The following is a 7,515-nucleotide window of genomic DNA, read 5'->3' as shown; positions in this document are numbered from 1 at the left end:
TGGTTTTACAGAATCATTTCTCTATCTGTTGTTATATTTTGAGTTGAGATAGTGGTATCGTGGCTGTGATTTTTAAAAGCCTTTATCTTTTAGAAATAATGTTGAAATAAAATGATAGGACATAAGAGATTCGCTTCAAAATAGTCCATGTGGGAAAAGGCATGAGTTATTTTAAAAAGTGAGAGAGAGAATTGGCCATGTGTTGGTAAACACAGAGGCTGAGTCATGAGTGGCCTGGGGAATTCTCTCTATTTTTGTAGGTTTGACATTTTTCCCTAATCAAAGCTTGAAGCAACGGCAGTAGTAGCTCTGCAATTTTCCACGAGGTTTTTAGAACCCCTCGAAAAGTAAACATGGAGAATCCTGGAGACCTGGCTAAACTCTAGGCCGGTGTCTCTGTTCACCAACCACAAAGGCGAAGCAGAGATCGTTGTTGCGTTTGCGTTCCTCCGGGGTTGTCCAAGCATCTGCTTTAAAACCACAGTGCCCACGATTGCTGTTTCACTACCGCTGTCCACACGGACCCCAGAAACCGTGCATTTGGGTTCTTGATTCAAGCACTCCTCCAGAATGCTGTGTCAGAGGCTTCAGCTCAGACCGCTGAAGAAAAAAATGTTCCTGACACCTGATCAAGACAGTAAGGAACTTGATTCAAGAAACTAGTATACTGGGGTTTGCAGGAGGGGAGAGAGATGGGGCTCGATTCCAAATATCACCATGACACAGAGGTTATCACTGTCTCTCAAGAACATCCTGACAATAGAAAATAGAATATTTCTCATCTGGGGTGTGTGTGTGTGTGTGTGTGTGTGTGTGTGTTCATATGGCTCTTAGAAGAAAAACAAATTTGTAAGGAAGCCTATAAAAACTCCCTCCCTGGAATGACGAGAGCAGCAGTGGAAGATTCCAGAAGGAGCCATAAATTGAGGGAGACAAAACCTGGGAGGTTCAGCTCCCTCCTTCATGGGGAGAGTTCCCCTTCGTTGTCAGCTGTGGGTGGTTTGGGTTTGTTGATGACAGTGAGCGGCCGGTCAGACGATAGGTGAAGAGACGCGGCAGACCTTTAAAGACTGTCCCTGATACTGGGATGTCAGACCCCGTGGCCCCTCACCGCTCCTGCCCCTTCTAAGGCTTTGTACCTAATTGTGTACTCGTGGTTTTATTTTTCTTTTTTCAAAGAGGGCCCCCCACCCAGTCCTCAGGTCCACCCTTGTATGGAATTCTGAATCTTCAAGAAAGGAACCAGCCCTTTATTTTTTTTCTCCAAAAAAACCGATGGACACGAGGCGTCGGAAGCCCCAGGCCCTTCGGTGCAGATCAGAGATGGGAATGGGTGCTTCCCGAGGCTGCCGTGAGGGCAGGTGACGGACGTGGGAAGGGATATAAATATTCTAATGAACGGGTTTGTGAAAATTTACGTAACTTCTTTTATATTTAGCAGCTGATGTGTTGTCATTTGCTTCCATAGCGATGTTAATTTAATTTGGGTAATTTTGGAAATAGGAGATCATAAAGCCACCTCTTACTTTAAGAGAAGGAGAGTTCTTGGTTGGAAGGGCGCTCCTCGCCGTGATGGATGAAATTGAGCTCTGCGCCCACATGGGCTTGAGGGAACCAAAAATCACAGTTCACATGTAACCCGTAGTTTTAAAAATACCAAAAAACAGTGAATTAGAATCCCCAAAGAGTGACATTTTCGAGGTTTCCTTCTGATGTACCTAAGGCTTCTGGGCCGAATTGAACCCGTCTGCTCTGTCATGGCTGTTCATAATCACGGCTCGCGGGAATGTTAAAAGACAACAGCAAAAACAGAACGTACCGTTGCAATAGGCATGCTTTTCACTGCTGAACTGACAGTACCACCAGGCAGGTGACTGAGAATGAAGAACTTTAAAATTATTGTTAAAAGAGCTGTTGTAGGTATTGTTGATGAATGCCACAAAATTACTTTTGACACGTAATTTTCATTTGGGGGAACTTTCTGGAAGGACAGGCATGTTTGACAAGTTGACTCGAGCGACAGTAACACAGGTGCATCCGTTCTCCTCGTGCCGATCTCATGTCCTGTGCGTTTTACGGTGTGTGAAGTCGGGTCCTACAAGGAAGACAATTCGTGTGCTACCTGCGAAAATCTTTTTGGCTGTTTCTTTTTCCTTTTAACTTTTTTAAAGATTCTAACACCTGTGCTTTCTTATTTCGAACTTTCTCGAATGTTAGGAATTCTTCGATCACGTGAAGAAACTCTGGGATGACGAAGGCGTGAAGGCGTGCTTTGAGAGGTCCAACGAGTACCAGCTGATTGACTGCGCACAATAGTAAGTAAGCTTCTGGGCACAGCCTGGCCTCTCTGAAGCTACCCTTACACCCTTGGTTATGCTGCCCCCCCCAGGGTCCCTGAACTCTCTTGAGTGCAAGGAACAAAGCATTAGCATCTTCCTACAGGAGTCAGCTTTGAAAAGGGCACAGGTTCGGTAGATGGAAAACTGAAACGCCATTGGGAATCAGTGTTTCAAGGAAGAACCAGAAACAGGTGTATTCATTTTGCTCAGACCCTTGTTTTCAGTTCTGTTCATCTTTTTGCTTTCTATAAAATTACAGGCATAGCTATAAATTAGAACATACTTAGGTATTTGTTATTTTATTTTCACTTGGAACAGGGCCCCCAGATTAAATTTTAAAATAATATCCACATCTGTAACCGAGCCCAAGCTCTTACTTAAAGTAAGAAGGGGTCATCCTATACATGTTAGAAGTAGACTAGAACATTGAAAATATACGGTAATTAGAATAAGTAAAGCCTTGATGAAAAAACGTAACGAGGAGACATATGAAATAAGGAAAGTTCTCTGGTGCCTCGACTGGCTCATTGTTTTTCCCTGAAATGCTCATGTTCCCATCTTCTTTTGCTATTTTAGATTCCTTCTATAGCCATTAGACAATAGTGGGCCCAAGAAGAATGTTAATCAAGAACTTCTAGATATGTTTGCTATTTTGATAACAAACACTGCTGACGTTATTTTATATAACTCTGAGGACAGCAAGAAATGAGCACTTTAACATTTTAAGTCTGTAAACTCCAACAATTCATACCCGTGGAAAGGATTCCGTAAGCATGCAATCTGGGAATTCACAGTGGTTGGAACCCACTGGCGGAGCTACGCTGTGAATACCGATTTCAAGGAGAGGGTAGCTGCGCGGCCGCCCCCGCCCCTCCTCATCCAGAGGGACTCAGGCACCATCACCTCCAGAGAAGCCAATGACAAGGGCCCGAGGACCGGGTGCTGGCCGTGTCCTAGGCAGTGACAAGAAGCCAGTCTGGGGACAGATGGGTAAGGGAAGAGTGGCCAGAAACACATGAGAGAGGTCAGTGAGGCCAGAGACCTCCCGGGTGCCAAAAGTCCTGCCAAGGACCTTGGATTTCTTCTAAATGCAGTGAGTGGCCATCCGCTCCATTGGATATTAGGGGTCACTCTGGCTGCTGTGTGGAGAATTAGAAGAAGGGAACAAGGACCCGAGTGGGATGGCTCGGTGGCAGCCATGGAGGTGAGCCCTGGGACCCAAAGGGACAGAAGGAGGTGGTGAATCAGAATGCCGGGGGCCGAGGAAAGTGGGGATCAAGGAGGACAGCAGGGAAGGTCACAGTGCCATTTATTGAGAGGGAGGAACCTGGGAGATTTGTGTATGGGGGGACAGGACAATTCCAAGCTCTGATTTGGAGAAGTTAGGGTGGGGATATCTGAGGGTATTCCCAAGGGGAGAGATGAAGCAGACGGCTGGTTGTAGGACCCTGGAGCTCAGACTGGAGACTGCCAGAATATACAGAGCTCTGACAGGGCCCTGGACAAGGACGTTCAAACCCCAGAGGTTGGTTTCAGGTGGAGGAGCCTAAAACCACGTCTGAGTAGGCGGAGAGGAAGGGGGAGGATCTCAGGGTTGAGATGGGGGAGGATTGATGATGTTAAGAAGATTCACTTAACCTCGTTCTTATGATGACCAGTGTGGCAGGGGTAGTGAAACGGCCATACACAGCACCCCCCTGCTGTATGCACACTGAAGTGAGCCCCAAATGCATTAATGGCCCTCCACGGCATAGGCAGAAGAAGCTATTTACTGAGGAAAAATTTGTGTGAACTAGAAACCTATTTAAAATTTCTCGTCTTCTGCCATGTTTAATCGTTCCTTCAAGGCTTACCTTAAATCAACATCCCCTTTTTAAATTGGCATGCCCTTTAGTTGATGTTTGTGGATACACTGCTGTGCTTACTCTCGTGTCATTTGGTGTGTACATTTGCTTCCACGAGAGCCGGGCTGGTTTAGATTTGGGTGTGGAGGGGGGCAAGCTTCCCAGTGGAGCTCAGACGCCCCCTGGGAGGGTCTCAGGAGGCCCATCAGCTCCTGGAGGGCCCTTATCTTTCCTTCGGACTCTCACTAGGTCTTTCTCCAGCATGTTATCTCAGTTGTTTAAAAGCCACAGCGGTGTCGTAGAGACGGGAAGGATATCCTAAGTTAATGCTAGCAATGGGAATTTCAAGCACAGCTCATAATAATATTAAATCCACTCACACTGGCATTTTACGTTGATGGGAGTATGTGCTTTATTGTCCTTTTCCAGTATTTCTTGAGCACCACAGTGCAGTATCAAATTAGGAATTTCTCTTTCTTAAAAAAAAAGAAACAATTTATTCTCACACCGCTCCAGCGATAAAATGAATGGCTTAATTTAACATAGACTATGCAAATATAATTTTTTTAAAAGGAAGAAGAGGTATGAGCCTTGACAACAGGCAGTTAGGATTCAGATCTCAGCTCTGCTACCGACAGTCGTGTGAGAGTCTGGGCCAACTCATGGGGACAATTCTCCCACGGCTCTCGTAGAATTAAATACGTCTATCTCCAAAGTCCTCAACGTAGTGCCCGTGAGCCCTAGATCAGCTCTTGCTGTCACCAGTTGGAATCTGAGGACCAGAGAGGTCAACCACTGCGCACACAACCATAGCTTCTCAGCAATCGGTGGCGCAGAGCCAAGGTCTGGCACTCCTTGGGGTCCGTCCTTCTAGATTACCAAGGGCAGGGGGCACACACTGCCTCGCACTGAGGTCAGGACTCCCTCCCAGACTCTCAAGAACAAGGTACGAAAGCAGCTGTGCTTTCCTAATTCTGGGCCTAAAGCAATTCCCCACCTAGACCTCGCGATCTAATTTAATCCTGACTGCTGCCACATTGCTTTCTTTATCCACTTTATTTTTTTTTTAAAGATTTTACTTATTTACTTGACAGAGATAGAGACAGCCAGCGAGAGAGGGAACACAAGCAGGGGGAGTGGGAGAGGAAGAAGCAGGCTCATAGCAGAGGAGCCTGATGTGGGGCTCGATCCCAGAACGCCGGGATCACGCCCTGAGCCGAAGGCAGACGCTTAACCGCTGTGCCACCCAGGCGCCCCTCTTTATCCACTTTAATACACGTGGGAATCGAGTTGGATCAATAACCTTTGTCTCTTAATAGCTATTGTTTTTATCTCTGAACTCAGATTTTGAGGTGGGGTGAGGGATTTAAAAAACAATATTGCAGTCACATTTGTTAGACCAACATAGGGCTACCAAATTTTATGTTGCCAAATTAGATGTTAAAGAACCACAAGCTGCCTCCACCAGTCATCAGCATCCCTCCAATAAAAGATAGGACATGTCAGCATTAAACCAGTGAAGGGACGTGACCTCCGAGGAAAACCCTGAGACCACAATACTCGGGCCATCTTGTCCAACCCGCTCGATTTTTATTTTTTTTTTTAAGACTTTATTTATTTATTTGACGGAGATAGAGACAGCCAGTGAGAGAGGGAACACAAGCAGGGGGAGTGGGAGAGGAAGAAGCAGGCTCATAGCGGAGGAGCCTGATGTGGGGCTCGATCCCACAACGCCGGGATCACGCCCTGAGCTGAAGGCAGACGCTCAACCGCTGTGCCACCCAGGCGCCCCCCAACCCACTCGATTTTTAATTCCTCAGGGAATGTGTCTTATTCCTCCTTAAACATCCAGGTGAATGTTCTCTCGTGAAGTCAGTGTTCAGTAGGTGTTATTTGAAATAAAAGAATTAGCAAAATAGGACCCCGTATTCACTGTGGTACTGATAGGAAAAGCTGGCCTGACCCTTTAAAAGTTCACAGCCTACCCCAGATTCAGGCTCTGTGGCCTCCTTCTTCCCCCTTGCAGATCCCCCGTGTTCTGACATGTTTTCTTTCTTCCTCTCATCAAAATTGCTCTGAGGAAAGATCTGACTTACATCTTGGCGTGAATGTAAGTCACCATGTCCCGTTGCTCAACAGGACTGCGTTTTGAACCGCAACGCTTATTACGAAGGGACTAATTCTAAGCTCCATTAGAGTAATTTCTTCCATGGCAGAAACCAGGAGAATATCTTGGGGAAGAGGAGCTTCTCAGTGATGCTGAAATTCTGTTAAGGCAGGGGGGCCGACGAAGAGCCTGGGAACGTCTGGCCGTTCCTTAAAAGCTTCTGCACAGACGTTCCCGGCAGTTCCACTCCTGGATATTTACTCAAGAGAATTAAAAACACACACCCAGGGGCGCCTGGGTGGCTCAGGCAGTTAAGCCTCTGCCTTCGGCTCAGGTCATGGTCTCAGGATCTGGGAATCAGGCCCCGCGTGGGGCTCCCTGCTCAGCGGGGAGCCTGCTTCTCCCTCTGCCTCTGCCGCTCCCCATGCTTGTGCTCTCTCTCTCTCTCTCTCTGTCAAATAAATAAATAAAATATAGGGGAAAAACCTACATCCACACAAAAACTCATACACAGATGTCCGTGGCAGCATTATTCACAAGAGCCAAAGAGTGCAAACCACCAAAATGTCCATCGAATGATGAATGGACACGCAAAACAGGAGCCTTCACACAATGTGGTATTATTTGGAATAAAAAGGAATGAAGCATTGATTCACGCTACCACATAAATGAACCTTGAAAACATTATATTAAGTGAAAGAATCCAGACACAAAAGGCCACATGTTATATGATTCAGTTTCTATGAAATGTCCGGGTTAGGCAAATCCGCAGAAACAGAAGATAGATCACTGACGGCCAGGGGCCTGGGGGCGGGGGAAATGGAGAGTGACTGCTAATGGGTATAGGATTTCTTTCGGGGACAATGGGAATATTCTGAATAGGATGGCATTGATAGTTGTACAACCTTGTGACTATACTAAAAACCACTGGAGTGTGTAATTCAAACTGGTGAATTTTATGTTATGTAAAACATATGTGATGTGAATTATATCTCAGTCTAAAAAAAAAAAAAGGAAGATTACGGAGGAGGGAGGGATTCAGGGCAGGAAAAACGATGGGTCAAGATTGGCTGCGGGGGGACAGTGTCCTCGCTGAGCCGGGGGTCCTCTTGTCAACGACAGAGGAAAGCCTTTACCTGCGTTTACAAGGCCTGCTTTTTCTAAGGCCCCCATCAGTCACAAATGCATGCCTCTCCAATTCTGCAAACACATACAAGCAAACGGG

Source organism: Ursus maritimus, unplaced genomic scaffold (genome assembly GCF_017311325.1).
Source record: "Ursus maritimus isolate PB19 unplaced genomic scaffold, ASM1731132v1 scaffold_33, whole genome shotgun sequence".
NCBI classification, from domain to species: domain Eukaryota; kingdom Metazoa; phylum Chordata; class Mammalia; order Carnivora; family Ursidae; genus Ursus; species Ursus maritimus.
This window is presented reverse-complemented; position numbering follows the sequence as displayed.